Raw genomic sequence first — 22,604 nt, 5'->3', positions numbered from 1 at the left:
TTTAATAGATATATCTATATAAAAAAGGAAATTTAATTTATATAAATACAAATCATTTTACAAATTAATATTCTAAAATTAATTATATTTTTGAAAGAATGATTTTTGTTGTTTGTCATTTCTTAGCTACAATCGGTCCTAAAATTAATTTGTCAAGTGTGAGTGTATTGATAATTCACTGGTGGCCATACAATCCAATCTTTTACCTTGAGGCTCCTCTTTATAAAGAGGAAGGAAGTCATTGTGATTCCCACATATAAAACATTTAGTTTAGAACTCCAAAGAATTGCACTCCTAAAACTTGTTGGGGAATCAACAAGTTATATCATACAACAACATTGTACAACCAAATTTGTGACACTTAATTTTGTTGCATACAATGCTCTTTCAAATATTATACATGCTTGTAAAATAAGAATTAAGAAAACTATTTTTCATCTACTATTTTGCCAAGTAAACAAAGATTTGTCTTCATTTGTGTTGAAAATAAATTTCTTATCCTAGCTTTATCTATTTAAAATTTCAATTAAATACATACGACCACATCCCTTGCACCTTCTATTGGTGGAAGTGCTAATCACTAGGCCACAAAACAAAATTAATTTTTGAAACAAATAATGCATTCTCCCCAAAAGATGAATGATAGTGTTGAATATCACATAAAGATAAATGACGGCTTCCCGTAATGTGTGCAAAAATATTTGAATTAAAAAGAAAGTGACAAGAAACCAAACATAGAGTTTTCATTATTAAATTTTTGAAAGGGCATGATACTAGAGAGTAATAGATGCTTCCAATCCCCTTACAGGTGGTCAATTATTGGCGATGTTTGTCCAATGGTTCGGTTCATAGTCAGTGGGGACTTTGGAGACGGCCAGGCCAAGGACTAGAGGCGAGAAAGGCTCCACACCCACCACTCGGCCACATGTATTTTCAGTTAGTAAAATGACTTTGGAGGGAGCTCCAACAAACTGAGCATGAAAATAATGGCCCAAAAATAATAACATAGTAGATCAAGCAACTAGATCTATTGATAAATAAAAAACTAGAAATACTTTCTATACAATCACAAACAAAGTCATTCGAGGAGAAAGACAACACATCTGGGATAAGGGAAATGAGGAGGAAGAAGCAAGAAATCTAGCGCCTTATTGTAAAATGGATTATCAAGGAGCGTGAAATGTCTGAAACAACTAGTGTAAAGTGAGAGAAGACAATTCTAGTGAGATTCAGCATGTTCGTCTTAGACTTAATCCTCCTCTTTCTTTGAGATGAAAGTTTGGCCACTGTCTACAGTACATAATGTGGTGGTTCCCCTGATACTAACTTTGGTTCTTAAAATCTCAACGAGCTGAAGCAATGCCTTCGATGCATATGAATACATCTGAGTTCTTCTCAAAAATATTCGAGACCACATACCAGAAATATTCTAGAGAAGGGAAAAAGAAAAATTGTCATTTTTTGGAAGGGCTAAGGAAAATCATCAGAACGCAAAATTCATGCTCATTCAGAGATTTGTAGCTTTATAAATCTCCTTCCTGCACCATCGCTTCTATTTTTTAATGTGTCAAAGATTCCACCCCTAAAATTGCAGAATTTTTCCTCAGATTTTCAACAGTAATTAAACCCCATTGCAAATCCGTCAATAGATGAAACCCTTTACATAGTTTCCCCTAATTGCAGTCGGTCACACCCACTATTTAATTTTTATGTTTTTTTTCCAATTGATAAAGTTAAAAAAGGAATGTTTTGGAGAGATCTGAATTTCTATTATTTTTCTAAATTTAAAAAATAGTTAAACCCTTGGGAAAAAAGACTCATCCAATCATATAAAAGAAATTAACACATAAAAATTGATTTTTAAAATAGATCCTTTTAAACATTAGAGATTTGATATGTTTTTAGATTATAAATTAATCAACAAGTGCCACTGGGATCATTAGTTCCTTGGGACTAACAATGCAACTCATTCGATGTTGTTAAAAAATCCTTCGAATCACTACCCAATTTACTTTGTAAGAAACATAACGATGTTATGCAAAGTAATGTGGGAAAATATTAGGAGATGTCGAATTGTATTCGTGTGACGAAAGTAAAACGTCGATGCCAATTTCCAGTCATGATGTGCCATGAATTTGATTTCAAAAATTATCTGTAGCATGCATTTAGTTATACAATACTTTTTTCAACGTGTTCTCACACTCCCCAACAATTAAGTCCCACGTTATCATTTTCAAGGGGAAATCATTCTCTACAAAATCATTCTCTACAAATATATCATGCTCTACAAAATCATTCCACCTCAATTCCCGCCGCGCTATATTAAATCAAAATGCCTCTTTATTGCGATCAAATTTTGTCAATCAACGAAAAGCCCCACAAATGTAATCTTCAAATTCAGTGAAAACATAGCCAAGCTAAATTGTTTGATTCAGACGAAATTTTATTTGATACGGTGGGAAAATTATTGTAATATGAAGATGGGCTTGCCCCCGATATCTGCCCCTGCTTTTTTGGATTGCTTACTGACTCTTGTATGTTACCAAACTATTTACTTCAATTGACATAAATCGTCAAGCAGAAGTTGTGACGAGAAAATCAGTTTAAGAGAAACAAAGAGAAGAAGATTGCTACGCCTTTCAGACTAGGGTTTCCCAATTTGCGAAGAAGGCTCAGATTGATAGAAATTCCAATCATAAGGACCGAGATGGCAATCATGCCGACGACGATGAAATGAGGGGAAAGAGGAATTATTACACGCGGCCTAGAGCTATGCAATAAATGATCCCAGCCCATACTTTCTGCAATGGTTAGGGTCATAATTAATACAATCTTACATTTTTGAAAATTTTCTTCTCTCTTTTACAATTAAAAAATAAAATTATCCTAGCAAAAATCCTCTTAACCAATAGAAAATTATAATTTAAACCAGAAAAAAAGCTTTTAAAAATATTTCATATTTAAACTTTAGGATATGACAATTGTCTTGACTTAAATTAATTAATTAGGTGCCACTATTGAAAACATTATAAGGAAAAGTCACACTAAGTAGCACAAACAAGTAACCCCCTTGAGGAAAAATAAAATTCAAATGATGGGGAGAAGGAAAAGTAAATGACAATATGAAAACTTGAAAAATACATTATTTGCTAAATCTTGTTGACAAATATAGCAACTAAATGGATAGTAATGCATAGAGTAAGAATTTCATATTATATGCAAAAATGATATAAAGATATGATAGTCATGCCTAAAGCCTTTATAAAGAGGCAACTTTTCTAGAGAGGATTTGAAAGCATTATTCTAACAATGTATAGAGATAACAGAGATTGCAAGCATCCATGAAAGGAAATTTAAAAAGCATAGGAAATTCTCTAGTTAAAGTGGTTAGAACCTCAAATCATTTTGAAGCAGGCTCTACAGATGGAGAATGTGAATGTCATAACATTGATAACGAGTCCATAATAAATAGGAAACAACCAAAAACAAAATGGTTGACTACATTAGTTGTCAATTATGGGAAACAACCAAAAAATAGGAAATGTGTTCACACCATAAATACATTTAAATCATTTAAGTGATTTAATGGACAAAAAGTTCTACAATAAACCATTTAGGAATGCAAGAAATTCATTATCTAAAGGACTTCCAGCTTTCAGAAATTTAGTAGAATTTTTTCTTATTTTTTAATTAAAAAAAACTTAAACTCCTAGCTAAAATTGGTATAGCCAATAGAAAAATAGTAATTAATGTAAAAAATATATTTTTGGGATAGATTAATTAGAATGAAGTAGGAACATTAGCTCCTTGCATGGACTAATAACAGAAACAAATACTGATTGTATAGTTGAACTAGCTAATATATACTCTATATGTAAAATATGCTAAGATGCATCAAGGCGTTGAATTTTTATAATGGATATTAAAAGTGAATAATGAAAAAATTCAATGCCTCGCTGTATCTCGGCATATTTTGTATATAGAGTATATTTTAGCTTGTAGTAGTCACGGCTTGCATAACACATTGAATAATTAATTTGATTATGTTTAAAATATAACTTTACAATTTATATTGTCATTAGGTTTAGTATTAGGATTACTATTACTATATATTTATTATTATAATAATTAGGGATAAGGTTTAGTGTTAATATGTTTACGAGTGGAAATATGCTTAGTGTTAGTATTAAAGTTAGGGATAGGTTAGGGTAAAAGCCTAGACTTATATTATGATTATAAAAATGTACTCAAGTTAGAAATATAGTTTTGATCATGATACCATTTACAATTACAATTTAATGTTAAGGTTTATTGTTATGGTTAGATTTATGTTGAGGTTGGATTTATGATTAGGGTCATAATTTATTTTTATGGTTATGATTGCGTTCAGCCTTTAAATCGAAGTTAAGGTTACGGTAGGGATTAAGGTTAGAATTATGATTAGGGAAATTGAATAGTTAGGATGGAGAATATTATTAATATGTTTATGATTCAATAATAGTTATTATAGGTCAAATAGTTAAGATTAGGATTACCTATTAATGTTAGAATTTAGATATTGGACAATTTTTACATTTATATTATGTTTAGGATTATGCATATAATTAGGACTTGCTTTGAGAGACATTTAGATTTTTGTTTATTTTTGGTATATACATTGTAAATAATATTTCATGTATATTTTGGACATACATTTAAAGATAACATTTAATGTTATCCATTTTAGAATTATATTAATGATAGATATTATATAAAGCTATACAAACAACAATGGTTTGGTTTAGGATTTATACATGATGGTTAGGATTATGCATAGAATTAAGATTTATTACAAATAAATTTAATGTTTGATTTATTTGTGTTACCACATATTTTTCACTTCCATATAAAGAAATATTTTGATACCAAACATATTAGAAAGTCGTCCATAAATACTTATGAATGTATAGCCTACAAATCTTTCGAATCTAGCGTAATGAAAGTATGCTATGCAGATCACGTGAAGAATTTAAAAAACTCAATTTCCTTGCATTCTAAAATAAGTTAAAAAGGAATATGGAAGCCATTTATAAAACACTACACACACACACACACACACACACACACACACACACACACATATATATATATATATATTTGATTGTCAAACTTACATAAATCAAAGAGAAAAGAGATGTTCTAGTAAAATCATATTTAATAAGCAATAAGTACCAAAGGTCAAAGAAGTAATAACTAAATGTAAAGCACTTTTTCGTAATGATGTAAGTATATGACATAATCTTCAGTGATCAGATTGGTATTACGACCTTTATTTGTCCAATGATCACAATGAACTTCTTTCATCATTCATGGAAATGTATCTACATAATGAGATGCCTCACGAACCCTTTTTGCAACATCCATAATTTTCCATATTTATAGCTCATCGAGATCATCAATCATTAAGGCCATGTGTTCAAGAGTTTTCACGATACCTTTGTAGTACTCTATAACCAATCTTACATAGTTGTCAATATCAAATTAAAAATAATAGAATTTACGGAGCCATTTGGGCTTCCAATAATGATTTATGATTTGTTTTTTGAAGCATACATTGTTTTAATTCTTTACTACAAAATAACTAAAAATACAAAATATGAGTATTTCAAAATTATGAGTGTAAAATTATCCATAATTTGTAAAAGTAAGAGTTAGAATAAATAATGTTTAGGACTACATTTTGTGCTAGAAATATTAAAAATACATAGAATAAGAGATTAATATTTTTACAAGGTGAATTGTCACAAAAATAAATTGAGATAGCAAACCAAATATAAAATTATAAGGACGTGATGCTATTTTCTCACCAATTTCTAAATCTTTCTTTAGTCTAGATCCTTGTAAATTCAATAGCCATGGTGCATTATACCTATATTTCATTAACATGTTTTTATTGGTAAATACAATGTTACGTTAAAGGAGAAGAATATTAACATTTCGAATGGACAAAATTTTGTAGGAAGTGTTTACCTACAAACTAATTTCCCTCTCTGTTTGCACAAACATGCACCTTCTTTACACTTTATGTGTCTTTGTACAATATTTACAATCTCGTTGTAGTTCATGTTGAAATCACTTTTGACCAATTGTCTCATGTTTTTAAAACATGGGTGCAGACTGAAATTTTGATATGCCTGAAACATAAATTTAAATATTTAATATCATATATGTTCTTATCTAAAGTTACCACAATAAAGAATGTTTAATTTTATAACTTTCTATAATCATATATGTATATTCTAGAGGTGTGTATCTCATCAAGGGTTACATGCATGAACCAAATCATGGAGATATGATGCAACATAATATAATTGATCTTGATTGTTCCAATCAATACTTTCCATTTTTGGTGCTCCTTTTAACCATATAAAACCATGGATAGGTCTAGATCCTATGTGCTACCATTCATATCTGAACCAATAGTCTTCAACATTCATACCATTCTCAAGTATCTCTTTTGTGAAAGTTGTATTTCATAAATGCATGTATTTTGCAACAATGTGTGGATAGTCAATGATATTTTGTTTCCTCCACATTTGTGCTTCTTGTGGATCACTTGGTTGTGTTCCAGGCATCATTGCACACAAATGTGGCCAGTACAAGTCTGCTACACTTAATGTAAAAAATATTGTTGGTGTTCAAAGTAGATGAAGTAGGTGTTTTGTCCATATGCTCACACAACTCTTATATTGTGATTGGTATTTTGTGTAGACTTCTTTTCATGCAAACAATTGTTGAGCTATGGGCTCGGTGTCTCATGATCATATTCATCATGTAGTAACAAAACTTTAGATTCTTTTCAAATCTATTATCTCTATATCAAATTGCATGCTTAACATATTCTTGAACTAATGTAACACCTTCACCTTCCATTGCATTTAGATGTGATGTTATGAATTTAAGCCTATCAATGAGTTCCTTGAGTTGATTATAAACATCACTTGCAAACTTTTGAACTTCTATAACTGTAAAATAATTTGAAGTAATACTCAAATGTGGGATGATGACTGAATTTTTAGAATTGACATCTGGAATCTTGGAGATTTCTACTTCTTCTAGAAGATTTTTGATGTTTGGATTCTTAACCATGTCTATTTCATCAATATAACTTTCCATGACCTAGATTAAATAATAAAATGATTATTTACATATGTAAATAAAATATGTATGTTCAAAATCTCATTCTTATGTTAGGAACCAACATTTTTAATTATAAATTATACTCTAATTTTAATTAAATTGTTGATTTCTACCTGATCTTCTCCACTACACCAGTCATACAACCAATCGACTCCATATCAAACCCTTTTCCATTTTAGAGATGCCCTTTTAGAGATATTAATTCCAAAAGGGTTTCAAGTACTATTGACAAGTCAATCTTCAAAGGGAAAGAAATTGTTCAACCTACAAAACCTTTTTTCCTTAATCCTTGTTTTCATGATCATCGATTGTAGCTGACATCTAAATGCCCTCCACCTTTTAAACCTAGGACTTCCCCTTACTTTGAAAAAGGTGAATCATCCCATCATCACCATCAATCTCAGCTACCAAATTCCTTTATGCGGGGCAATCTTTTCAACAATAATCCCTCAATGGTTCATTCATTTCAGCGGCATAACATTTCAGATTCATATTCATTACTACCTATAAAGGTGAATGTGTGACACAAATCTACCTTTGCATAGAGGAGTCAAAACATAAAGGTGTTCAAAAAACAAGCAATATTTGATATATGTGAAGGTGCTCCTTTTGGCTCTTCTATTCAAATGCAATCTATTGACTTTTATTTGTGATCAAATTTTATCTAAAATTACTACCTCTATCATTTTTAATATTGCCAAAGAGGAAGGTTTGCATGCTGAAGATTATAAGTCACCTATGATTGACAACTCGCTTGCAGAATTTTAGTTTTGGAATAAATTGATCCCAAGTCAGGCATTTGAAAAATAGACAGTTCTTAACCAATTTGACAATCAGTCAGTTCTGAACAGTCTTCCTCAAGATTCTGGTGTAGGAATTGTAAGCTCAGTGGTAGGAGATTCCATGGGGTTAGAGTCCAATATTTATCAAGTAGTGCAAAAGTCTACAGTTTTGTCTCCTCAAGAGATTCATCCTCAAGATTTTCAAATGCAAGATAGTTTTAGGATTCAACCTTTATCTATAGTGAAAACCCTGTCTACATCAGCTTCTCTTGCTAAAATAGGAAAGGCCAGAGGTAGACAAAAAGGTTCCAAAATTAAATCAGAAATTGCAGTAGGTATTCAAACTACATTGGATGATAGTTTCATTGTTATCAGAAGATCGACAAGGAGAACTAGGTGTTCTCCTTGTCCCCAATGAAAATCATCTCATGCAATGTCAGAGGTTTAAATTCCTTTGACAAGAGACAAAGAATCAAACAAGCCATTGATTCTTTGCAGGCAAATATTATTTTATTGCAAGAAACCAAATTATCCCAAAACAATTTTCAGAAAACCATTGCAAGATGGAAAAAATGGAAGGCCTATCATATGCAAGGTTTGGGTGCCTTTGGAACTTTAGTAGTTCTTTGGAATCCCTTTAAAGTTAATTCTTAGCTCTTTCTAAAAATTGAAAAAAAAGAAAAAAAAAAAAAAAAGAAGCAAAAAAAAAAGAAAAAGAAAATGTGCCTGGTGAAAACCACTTCTTGTGGCACCTTGGTAGCAAAAGAGAAGAGAAATTAAATTTATCCTATGGTGAAAAATACTTCTTCTGGCACTTGGATAAGTACCATGATGAAAACCCGGTAAACATGCATCATGCATAATTCTTCCATCATCCATCTATTCCCTCTTCTCTCTTTGATCTTGACAATGTTGAGCTATCTTTACATATTGGCTATCTTATCCACGAGATTTTCTATTGTGTTCTCTCATTCAGTCATAGCCTCCATCTTGAGCTTTATTCTTATTGCTCTATCCCATCACTATCATATCTAGTTGACCCCTTGGTCTTTATCACAAAAAAGAAAAAAATGGTTCTCATAGGTGTCTTGACATGGCTACTCTTTTGGACTACATGCCTCATGATGTCTCTCTTGTTGACATTACTACTTATTCTACATGTTGTCTTGCTCATTACTTCCATTTCTTATCCAAAACATACTTCATCTGACTATTTCACCTCTTTCCCTAGCTTGGTTACTCTTGAGGAGTCAGTCCTTCATGATCATTTTCACTTGCTTCATACTCCTTTCTTATATGTCTTTTTTGATCTACCATCTTGTTACTCCATCATGTCCTATACATTTCTAAACATTGGAGAAAATGATGCGATCTTACTTGAAATATCTAAAACATTCTAAAAAAATTTGAAAAATCATATATAATGCTGAAAAAATCCTAAAAATTAGAAAATGTCCTAAAAAAATGATCATCTTAGTGAAAACCTAACAATAGGCTCTTTGATGTATCACCAAAATAATTAAAAAACAAGAAAACAAAAAAAAATGAAAAAAGTCCTAACAAAATTTACCAAGTGGTGAAAACCTAGAAACAGGTGCTACTTGAGACCATTGCACCTATGTCTATCAATCTCAATCACACACTCTGCAACACATTTCCTAGCTTGGAATTGTTTCTTGTCCTCATCTTGGGAGCACAACTACTTGTCCTATTTGAGGTCTCCTTGTGCATTAGGGTTTGTGTGGAAACTCACAAAATAGTGTTTCTCAACACTACCCCAAACCTGACATCAAGTGTTTCTCAGCATTTTTCACATAGTTTACCTATAGTCTCTGATGTTGCAATATTTCTTACTATCAGATTCAAGTCTTAAAGTAATGGCCAAGTGACTTACACACACACACACTTTAACACTTAAACTACTGAGCTATGATGAACTTTATCTTCTTTTTGTGTTGTCTATGATGATTTATTTGCTATGTGTTCCCTCCCTAATAAGTGTTTCAAGGATGTCATGGACTAGAAGACTAGGGGCATGGGGCATGTTTTACTTGCTTTCTTCTTATGGGTATACTTTTTTAGTCTATAGTGTTTTGAGCATTTATGCTTATCCTACTTAACACTTTGGCTTACAAATGTAGATAATCCTTGACTATTTTTTGCAAGACCGCACTCAAGGGTTATCTTGGCATTTATGCCTTGATATAGGTGTAATCTTGCTATACTAAACATAGGGAATCTAATTGCATATTCATCTTTACTTATACATCTTTGATGCTTAGGTTTGATTCCCACATTTATATCTAACATAGATCATATTCATATCCTCATAGTTATACTAGTGATGGTTGTATGATCTCATGATGTCCCTAATAAGGCTCGATGATAAAAACTAGGACCTACTTATATAACCCTTGCAATTGCACCTTTTCATACTAGCTTGCTTTATAGGGTTCATTCTAGATTAGCTTTGCAATTTTCATGTTGAGAGAGCTCTATTTTTTATCTTTCATGGACTTGTTAGCTAACTATGTTCATCCTTCTCTTGTATCTTCTAGATCTTATCTTATCTCTTCTTTCCTATTTCTCGCTTCTTTTCTATCATACCATCTCATCTATGCTTTTGACCTATCTTTGTTAATCTTGGCAACCTAGATCCATTTTTGGGATTGAAATCAAAATTCGGCTTCATCTTGCTAGTCAAAAATTTCTTTAATTTGTGAATCTTGTAGGGGAAATCATCATTTCTTCATTATTTCTACTCTCTTCCACTTGACCTAATTCTTATACTTTATCTTTCTTGGTCAAAGTTAGTCAAACTAAAGCATATCTTCATTGTTTGGTGGTCAATCTTTGGTTCTAATCCTCTATTCGTCATCTTGGACATTGCTATATCTTGATTTTCTCATATCTTGCTCTTTTTGGCATCCCCTTATCTCATTTTGATTTCGATCCTGATGGTGCAAAAATATTCTATCATCACCTACTACAACTATCTATTTCTTAGGAGCATTTGTTTGATCTATTCATTTACTCTTGGTCTATCTACTTTGCTAGGTGTTAGCATTCCTCTTGAATTCTAACATCATCTTTTTCCCAATTTTTAGTACTACTTCTATTAGGTTGTACATTCAAGATGTGCTATCTCTCTCTGTATGTCATTCTTTGGAATCAGATATCTATATCTATCGCTACCATCTTCGCTTCTTCATTCTTTGACATCATGTGTTCTCAGATCGATCACACATTAGTCAAAGAGGGGCAAATGTAATCAACTAAAAATGGTCATCCAGACTATGAGGCCCCTTTCTAGCATTTTTCCATAATTTATATAATGTTTATTATTTATCAAATCCTCAAAAATCTATTTATTTGATTATAAACTTTGGTATGGCCACTTTATCCCAAGTTCATATTTAATTAAAAGAACATGTCCCCCTTTTAATTAAATAAAATTCCCCCACTCATCTCTTATCCTAAATGCACTCACATAAAGCATTATTCCTATTTTAGAAATAAAAGAAAAGGTACTTTTGTCTACACATGAATTCACATTTTTCTATGTGAGAGGAATCTTCTACATTTAAAAAAACTTTAATTCTCCTCCACACATTTCAAACCCTCTCAAAATTCAACAATTAATTGTGATTGGTTGAGATGCTTGTGCACATGGATCACTCCCACTTTCAAACTCCACCCTTGATTACATTCATCTTGCCTTTCAATCTCTACCATCTGTTTTTCTTTAAAGGGAGGGCTCTCTCCTCATTCAAAAAATCTTAGTCTAATGCTATTGTTATGCTACTTGTTTTCTTGGTGATTTTGGAGACCTAGAGCATTCTTGCATTTTTGCATTTTAGCTTAGCTCTCATTCTACTTACATTATTACATACTATTTAACTTAGTTTCATTTATGATTTAGCTTAGTTCTCTTTGTTAGCTTGCATATGTATTGCATTTTATTCTAGATTTTGGGATATTGGCACTCTTGCCTCTACTCTTTGAATCTCTCGTTCCATGGTGCACCTTGCAAGGGTTGCATATTTTGGTTCATTTGAGAGCCACCATCTCATTGCCTTTGCACATCATAGACACAGAGCTATAAGCTAGCTCTTGAGACTCCCTCTTACATGGGTTCTCTCAAGAATAATGGTTTATAGAAGTGTGACACTTTTATGCACACACACATAGTCCATAAGTGGCTACTTCAACTGCATTCAAGTTTGTATATGAAAATTTTTCATAAGATGCTTTGGCTACAAAATATTCATCCAAGTTCTTCTACACATTATTGATCTTTTGTGTTGTGTTCTCTAAGAAGTGAGAACCATTTTATTACCCTTTATTTTCTAATCTCAATGATTTTAACGTCATCGTTAATTTTTGATACTCTTGCCTCAAGTTCTTCAATAATTTTCTAAGCTCAATGATTTTAATGTCAGTGATTGAAGTTTATTTACCTTTGAACTGACTTCATCATTTATATCTTTCAAATATTTTTATAACATGATGCATTTTCCATACAACTTCATTCCTTTCTCTAGACATCTTCTTAACTCCTTGATGCTAATATCAAGAGTTTGCAAATCATTTCTAACATTACTGCACACTATAGAAAGCAACAGTGCATCGTGTCTTATTTGGGATTGGATTGATGAAATGTTGATAGATTAGTGAATTCTACATCAAAATATTTCACTAATTCCTTTTCTTTCAACTTTAATTCTTTCTCTGTCACCTTGGTCATGACTATTTTCTATAATTTCTTAAGAACTTCTTCAAAAATCTTCTCTAGATTTTTGAATTTCTTGTTCTTCTCCAATAGTTTTCTCATTGATGATATAAGTCATTAATAATCATCATCATCATCTGATGCAATGGATAATACTGCTATCATAGGATATCTTCCTTTCTTAGGTTTAGCCAATAGAACATTAGCCTCATGATGGGACTTAAATTTGTCATATTCTATTGTAACATGTTTGAGCTAAGGTTTAAATATTCATTCCTGCATCACAACTTTCCATTTGTACTTTATTCTTTCATCCTTCTCTTGCTCAACTTTCCTCCTCTTTTCTTCTTCCTTTTTCTATTCTTCCTCTTCCATCTTCCTCTTCTCTTCTTCTTCTATTATATTCTGTCTTCCTCTTCTCTCTTTACCTTTCCTTACATTTTCCTCATCTTATTTTCTTCTTTGTTCATCTGCTCTAGCTTTCTTTTTTTTCTCTTCTTCTAACCTTTCTTCTTCTTCTATCTTCTTTTCTTTCTCTTCCTCTACATTGTCAAAAATGGTGTAGTTGAAAAAATTTTAAACAATGGCTTCACCATAATCTTTGAATGGATTCTCCTTATCATCAATTCATATATGTGTATTGTCTACTTGCATGGTATCAATACTAGTTGTAATCTATGGTGATGATTCAGTCATCACAGTGTCTTTGGCCTCCTCTATCATTGATGTATCTACTGGTAAATTCTCAGTAGCCTTCTCTTCATTTATTGTGTCCCTCATCTAGTATGCTCTTCTCCTCTGTAATATGGATTGCTCCCCCTAAGTCCTTGCTCTTCTTTGCAACAGTGGGTGTGGAGGTAATGAATTTAATTATTTCTTTCTTTGTCTCCTCATTCACTTTTGGTTTCCAAGGCTTCTTACTAGAAGTTGCCTTTTTTTTAGTCACAACCTTCTCAACTAGTCCATCCTCAAATTTCTTTGACTCTTCTTCAAATTTATCTGACTCAATCATATGCAATGCTTTCCTCATTTTTCTTGGACCACTAGATAATTGCTTTGTTCTCTTCTTGGAAGGTGACTCTGTTGCCTCTTGTTTCACCTTGGTGAGTCTTTTTGATTTCCTTGTGCCTAGAGGTGTGATTTTTTGTTCTCCTATTATCCTAACCTTCTCTTCATCCTTCTCCTTATGAATAGGTTGTACAATAGTAGGTTGCACCTATGCTACAACGGCACAAGGTGCACTTGGTATATGAGTGGAAGGTATAGCTACTGTGACCCCTTATTTTTCTCCTACAAATGCCAAAGGTGTAGCTACCAAAACCTCAGTTTTTCTACTTGCTCTCATTTCCATAGCTATGCCCATTTCCTCTCTTTATTCCTCTATTCTAATGCTTTTCTCCTTAAGAGTTACATCAATTTTCTTCTCAACTTTCTTCTTGATATCTTTGTTGTGAAGTTCACTATGAACTTCCTTGACTTTCTCTTCATATGTTCCCCATCTAAGACATTCCTTATCTCTTTTTGTTTCCAATATAATCAATGATGAATCTAAACAAGAACCCCTTTATCTTTCTTCAACAGAATTTTTTTCTTATTTCACTTATATATATTTTTTGGTACATATATATTCTTTTTTCTTTTTGTTTCTTCTATTTTTAATTCCTCTTACTGCACCCTTTTTAGCTATTTTCTTTTTGACCACATATCTCTTTCATTATCACACAACCCCACTTCTCTTTCTTGTTCACAAAAGCTTCCCTAATTTTCAACACTAGACTAGATGTGCCTTGTTTCTAAATTATTTTATAAAACTCCTTCCATTATTATTTATTAATGTGATTCAGCTTCTTCTTGATGTGTATTGTCATGTTTAGAACTAGAGTTGAAAGGTATTCTTGGAATGTAGCAATTATAATTGATTTAAAATATCAGTTACTTTTAAAGGCTTTATTCTTGGCATAATTGGTGATGAAAAATAGTTGATAAGCATGTTTTTTCTTCCACATTTGGTGCACCAAATTGGTCAAATCTCTTTCTCAGTTGTTGTATGTGTATACTCAGTTTCAAAGCCTCAGATCAACACATGTTGAGAGCATACCTAGAAAGATTTTTTAATTAGAATTCATTATTTTAAACCATCAAAATATTGTAATAAATGATGCTGACAATAGCTGTGGAGATTGGCTTTTTACTAGCCAATTGCATTCATGAGACAATAGTTACAATCTGGAAAAGTGATGACTCAAACATTTAAATTTTTGGCATTTTCACCCTAAACACTTAGAGGCAAGCTTTTGAAAACTTAATAGATGTCAAATCACCACTAGTCAAACAAAAAATTGAAACAAAAGAAATCTGAAAGCTTTTTGAGTGGTTCTAATTGCATATGCAACTTGCTGCTCTTGCACCAAGAATCTATTTATTAATGCAATTTTAGGTAAACCATTAATATAAGTCAAAAAAACTTAATATTAAAACCAAAATTACTTTAATTTCTATCAATTTTTTAATATCCTTTAAATATTTCTGTTGATTTAAGTGCATGGTTATAGCAATGATGTGCTTCCAACAAAGTGTAAGAGAAAAATGTAACACATTCATAGAGAGGTCATTATGAAGATAATAAAGGTTGGCTCCAAAATTGATGGTCTAAGAATTGTAGTAAATATATTTGAATACTTTCAATAATCTTTTTTAGTGAATAGACATCTATTTAATCATTTACAAATTAATATTACATATGCAAAAATAAATAGGATAAATTATACTTTAAAAATAGTACACCTTAAACTATTAATGATGCACAAATATGTGAAACCACTATGCAGCATTAACACTATGTTTTCATTGAATTGCATAGCTCTATGTTTTTGTCTGCAGCTAGTAAGTGGGTCAAAAAAATTTCTTTGAAAAACAATAATATTATTTCTATTACAAACAAGCCTGCAATACTTAAATCAAAGAATATTGAATTTCTGCCACATGCCAAACATTCAAATAGTATTCCAATTTTTTAGAAACATATGCCAAAGATAATGACTAATAAATAACAATTTGTCTCCAATATTCTAGGGTTCCTAAGAGTACATAAACTTTGATAGATGTATTATGTTATATGTAGGACAGTGCAACTCAGTACATTTATTAGTATGTTTAAGCTATAAGTAAGTGAAAAATGAACTCTTTCTTTTATCTATGCTCAAGTTTATAAAATACATATAATTGTAGATTTATTATTGAATATTTTCAATTTTCTTTTATAAAGGAATTTAGATTTGTGATTTCAGTTTATTTAATTTTTATCAACTTTTAAAATCATGTTTTATAGTCGATAATTAAAACAAGTTTAAGTTTCATATAATTCATTCAAACATTGTGTGATGAGCTAGCAACCTTGAATGCAAGATTCAAATGTGCCAAAACTTAGAACCATCTATCCATGTAAGTCTTAGCTCACCACCAATGTTCCTACCCATTGACTTAATCAATCTTTCCCCTTTCTTGTAGGTCATATTTACAAAACCTTAGGCTTTTAGTTTTCCTTATTTTAAAAGGTGTCGGCTCAATGGAATAGTCCTTGCATTACAAGGAGGATGGTGGTTGAAGTCCATCATGGCTTCAAATGAATGAATTGATTATATTGTAGTTTATCTTTAAAAATATTTTTTTATTAATTTATACTTTTATACCATCTCTATAATCATCTCATATATATATATATATATATATATATATAATAAAGATAGTATTAAAATTTTCTCTAAGAGATAATAATACTATTGTTCCTTATTGTCTTTATAAGACAATAATTTAAGACACTCACTTAAAGAGAATACTTAAGACCATGTACTAGGGGCTTCAAATGAAGCCCCATGCTTAGTTCAAAGCCCACAAGTTGCTATAAAGTCCCTAGGGGGCTTAATTCGAAGCCCCATTGGTGCCAAATATTCTACCACTAGGGGCTTCAAATGAAGCCCCCTTAATTTGAAGCCCCCAAAATACAAATTTTTATATAAATTTCTTAAATTTTCTATCAAATTTTATCCTTCTGGGGCCTCAAACAATAGTTAAATAGGTCTATTTTTAAAAACTAAATATACCAGATTATTCTACTCTAAATAAGCTTTCCAATGACTATACATTTAATATACATTGTGTTTATTGTCATGTTTTATTTGTAATTTTATCAAATATTGGTTGCTTGACCATTTCACAAGTCTCTGTTTGAAGCTTCATGAAAATTAGAAACTGAGAGAAAATAATTTTTCAAAAATATGTGGTGTAAAGGTATGTGTGTTATCCTTCTAGAAAAACAAGAGAAAAACCATTTTTATTGATCCAAAAGAAATTGTACTGGTCAAAATCAACCTATGTTTAATTTATCATTAATGCCACTTGACCATTGAATAGAAACTACATTTTTTAATGAAATTGAACAAAACCAACTAAAGTTGCTAGGTATTGATGTTACCAACAATTAATGATAAAACCTCTCAAATTAAGCTCTCAAAAATGTCTCATGCTCCTTTAACTAAAAATACTAAGGATGCTCTCATATTTGCAAGCAATCCTAAGTGACAATTAGGGGTCCTAGGATAGATTAGTGTATCATATGATGCCTTCCATTAGGACCCAATAGCATACGTTGATGTAACCTATCACTTCTAAGATAGATTAATGGTTATTAAAGGTCACAAGGAGTCATAAGAGGTCTTAAGAGGTATTAATATTCATATTTTTTATGGCAAGATAAAATTAAAATACTATTTGTCTATATTTGTTAGGTTACATTTTTGAAAAAATTGCCACACTATAAAAAAATGCAAAAGGATTTAAGAATACATCATTTGATGCTAGAAAAAGATGCACACATTATTTATTGTTATCATTTTATTTTTCACTTATCTAAGAATTTTCTCCAACTCTTTGGCATTCCCTTCAACAAAAGTTAATCTAACACAAAGGCAAAGTGGAAAATTTGTATATCAAATCCAATTCAAATTGAAGCTTTCTTTTAGAGTTTGAATTAAAATTTTAGAGAGTTACTTGATCAAATTCAAAGATGGATGTTTTGATTTATAGGCATTCACGACTTTGACATAGTATGCATAAGACTTTGCTTCTTTGTTTTAACTTTCAATTAAAGAACCATCTTGAAATTTTTGTTCCTACCTTGCTATCCTTTTCTCTTCTCTCCTTGTAGTAGTATGATAACTTTAGAGTAGCTTTTCTCACCTTCTTGTACAACAAAAATACTTTATTTTAGTGAATAAAGATCAAATTTTTTAAGACTATGGCTTTAACCCCATTGTAAGCAGCAATTTATGTACTATAAAAAGTATATTCATAAAAATTTAGCCTGAGATACTCACTTTGAAAGTTGTTAATGATATAACTTCTCAAATTAAGCTCTAAAAAATGTCTCATGTTCCTTTAACTCAAAAGATTGGGGATGCTTTCATATTTACAAGCAATCTAAGTGCTAGTTCCTATAATAAGACGCTAACAAAGCTAAGTTATGGAAAAATGATAAAAGAAATTGTTATCCTTATATAATAATTTATTACCATATATATTTTTAATTTTTTTATTTATTATAAAATTCTTATGATTTTAAATTTTAATTTTATTTGTACATGATAATATATTTTAAATTAATAACTATATTATTCACATTTCTTTATGAGAAATTTAAATATATTCATTTCCACTTCTAACATGTATAGTTGCAATAGGGGAGAGGACCCAGTACTTGAACGCATTCCAATAGTTGTGATAGGAGTTGTTGACTTGATACCTACACTTATTGACTTAATGCCCAATTTTTTTGATAGCATTGTACCAATACTTGTGACTATAAAGTTGTTAGTACAATAATGACTACCCAAAATTTAATAAAATGTACCCCTAGGTATAAAAATTAACCAATGATGTGATGTCACATTAGTTGTACAAGGATGGGTGTCCTTTATGTACGACCATTGGTCTCACTTTTTATTTTTGTTATTTTTGACAACTTGGGAAAAAGCATGTTGATGTGGCATAATAATGGGTCATGTAGACTTAAAGCCTTAGTTATAAGTAGATGACTTGCCAAACAAGATGATATAAAAATTTGTGAGTGATTTGAAATTTCCACATAGGATTTTGATAAGCTTGAAGTTAGGGTGTTCAAGTACTCCACTAATTGATATAAGTATATGGAATTATTAGTCCCTGTACACCATTTTCATGAATCAAGGTTGGAAAAATCAAGGTTAGCATTCTAAAATCAGTCTTGTTGTTGGATCATATTGGCACCAACCAAACGATAATTTATTTGAGCACTCAATATACTTCTTGGTGCCATCTATTCACCACTCAAGGAAGAATTTGTGCAATAGAATAAACTAATTTTGAATCAGAGTCTCAGCAAAGAATTTGTCAATCAAAAACATGTGACAAAGAACCCCGATACATTGGCCATGTGAAAAATCAACATCCACATAGCTATCAGTGTGTAGTGCAAACGGAAAAATCAAATTGTCTGGTTTTCTATAGATGCTTCTGGAACATCAATATATAAACATTAGAAATTAGTGAGTTCAAAATCAGTAGGTACTTGATTTAATAGTTGGAAATAAGAGATTTTTTGGAGACAATAGTTTTATTTGGGAATGGGAGACTAATTTAGTAATAGTAAAAGAAAATATAGAATAAAAATATGAATATTATATTTCTAATTTCTAATTTCTAATTTTTTTCAAAATTAATGCATACAAAAGTTTTTTTTTAAGTGTGTATAATTCTAAAATGAGGTTTAAAATGAAATGTTAACATTTAATGTTATTCTTGCATTTAGCAATCTGTATTAAAGTACTTTAATATTTACTTTTAAAATGATTTACAAATACAATTTGATTAAATGAATATATAAATTAAAACTATTTTAATTTTATGTTTACATTTAAAATTATTTAATAAATTTAAGTATACTTACTTAAATATTTTTCCTTATTTTTAGAAAAAAAAATTAAGTATATAGATTATTATTTTAATAGAAAATATCATACAATATATATATATATATATATATATATATATATATATATATATATAGAAATTTGGTTTAATTAGATATATACAAGCTTTATTTTATTTTAAAATCTTATCTATCTAAAATCTCACTCATAGCTTGATCTTTAATCAAATCAAACATTATTCATTCAGATTGATAAACTTATTAAGTGAATCTATATATCTGTTAATTTATTTTTCTTTCAAAATATGCTCTCTCAACGAACCTTTTTTAAAAACAGAATATATTTCTTTTCATAAATGTATTCTTATCACATTTATAATTCTTCTTAAAATATCAAATGAAAGTAGGTACTAGGGGTAACGGTCCAATTTCAGCCTAAGGTTCAGTATATTATTGGGGCCGTGCCGTTGCCCCTACTATGGCAGTAGGGTAGGGGTGATTCTATTGTCGGGAGTTATTGCCGGGAGTGGGCAACGTCCAAACAGCTAGGCAACTAAAACGCGTCTACCGAAACCCTCCCGTTATGTGCTATTTTCGTCATGAAATTTTCCTACAGTTTTCAACCGTTCTGTATTGCCGACATTGCTTTTTTCTGGTGGGCCCACCCACGTCTTATGCGCCTGATGTTAGACATTTATTTCAATTTTACTCTGGCGGCTCCATCAAGCCGCGTCGTAACTGCGCCGTTGGTGAAATCCTCTATAAATTGGGCTTTCACTCCCCATTCTGAACACATTCAACTCTCTCTCACTTCATAACTAGGTATATCACATCTCTTGAGATTCCTGTGTTTTCATTTTGGGGGTGTTTCTATTTCTTCACAAACTCTCTCTCTCTTGCAATGGCGGATTCAAATGCAGCAGAGCATCAGGATCGTGGGCTTTTCGGCTTGTTTGGGAAGAAGAAAGAGGAGGAGACACATCAGCAGCATGGAGGTCCTGTGGAGGGACACGTGGCAGCCCTAGCTCCACATGAGCAAGGCCACCTAGGCGAGGCTCACCCTACCCCTGTGTCTGACGGCCACGTTGGTGGAGTCGAGCCTCACCCTGTGTATGGCCACGTCGGTGAGATTCACCCTGCACCATTGTCTCACGGCCACGTGGAGGAGGGGAAACTCCATGGCGACGGTGAGGAGAAGAAAGAACAAGGGGGACTCATGGGAAAGTTGCATCGCAGCAACAGCTCTTCCTCAAGCTCTGTAGGTTTTGCATGCCCATAACTTCTTCCATAATATGTTTTAATTTCAAAGTTACACATATTTTAATGTGTTTTATGTGCATAAAACATATTTGGTGTACATGCCGAATTTTCAAAAGTATTATACATCCTGCTTTTGCATTCTCATTTCTGCAAGTGCTCGCATAGATTCCTTTCATTGTTCTTCATGAGGAGAAAGTGCATTCCAATAATTAGGTCTACTGTTTATGTAAGTGTAATGTATCTGATCTGATGAAATGCATGTGTTGACAGTCCAACGATGAGGAAGAGGATGAAAAGGGAGAGAAGAAGAAGAAAAAGAAGGGTGGATTGAAGCTACATGGAGAGAAGAAAGAGAAAGAAGAAGACGGTCATGTGAAAGCTGAAGAAGAAGGGGGAGAGAAGAAAGGTTTGATGGAAAAGATCAAAGAGAAGCTCCTTAGAAATCACACAGAGGGAGAAAAGGAGCATTGAAGAAGAAACTGGTTTTTCATTTTTATGGGGTTTGATTTTGAACTTTATGTTAGGTTTAGTGTGGCTACGTGTGTTTCCCGTTTTCTTGTTTGAAGCATACTATGGGCTCTGTATGTATGCTATTTTTTTTTGTATAAATTAATATAATAAGATTGTAACGGTGGTTACATTTTTCTAATTGCAATGTTCTGTTGAACAGTCTTTGTTTCTTTTTTCTCATTTATTATGGAGATGGAGATGCGTTTAATCACTTTGAGATGAAGTAACAGAAAACAGTATTAATAATAATAATAAACAAATTTTGAAATTTTGAAATAAAAAGGTGTGCAAGATCGGAATTCTGCGTGAAAAACATGGAATGAATTTTCTTTGGTTTTTTTTTTTGACATGTCATATCTGCAATATTTTTACAAAGGCATCCAAGTATAAAAGAGTGGGGTTCATTTGGCATCTTAAGTGAAAAAAGTGATTTCTAAATGGTGGAGCTTCCGCATCATAAAAAAACAAGGGACACAAGCATTAATACACATTGTCTAAATATGTAAAAAAGAAATAAAATGTAATATTAAAAACCACAGTTTATCTGAAAATATTGATTGATGAGGCTAAAAAAAAAGCAATAGTAAAAATTCAAGATAATTAGAACATGAGCAATGCCATCAAATTTAACTAGACAACTATCATCAAGTAGACTTAGTTGATGTCAGCCAAAAATCTAGGACAACATAGCATAGTAAAAAAGTTAACTTGAGTTGTCCTATGCACGAAGATGATGAAGAGCATCTAACAAGTGAAAACCATTATATTCTTGGAGTTGTCCTATGCACGAAGATGATGAAGAGCATCTAACAAGTGAAAACCATTATATTCTTGTTATTATTAATAATTAATTAGTGGTAACCATACTGTGCTCGAACATAATGATTTGTATGAATGATACAAACATGTATTGGTCAATGCTTGCAAGGTTTGCATGCCGCACACACGTATTTCTTTTGCGTTAAGATCATTTTAATGTTAAAAACATTCTACTGTAGTTTGAAGAAGACATCTGGACAAAAAATCATCAAGCTTCATGCAAAAATCTTTTTAATAAGAGTTTTATCATCATATTGATTTGAAAAATTAAAATGGTAATTAGAAGGGGTGATTGTGGAAAAAATAGATGAAATAACTTTTCTTAGTCACAATTTTCCTGAATGAAGAGCCCAAAGAAGAC

The sequence above is a fragment of the Cupressus sempervirens genome, chromosome 11 (genome assembly GCF_028749045.1).
Source record: "Cupressus sempervirens isolate cs-2001-9-10 chromosome 11, ASM2874904v1, whole genome shotgun sequence".
Classification (NCBI taxonomy): Eukaryota; Viridiplantae; Streptophyta; class Pinopsida; order Cupressales; family Cupressaceae; genus Cupressus; species Cupressus sempervirens.
The sequence above is the reverse complement of the archived record's forward strand: the minus strand, read 5'-3'. Positions refer to the sequence as shown.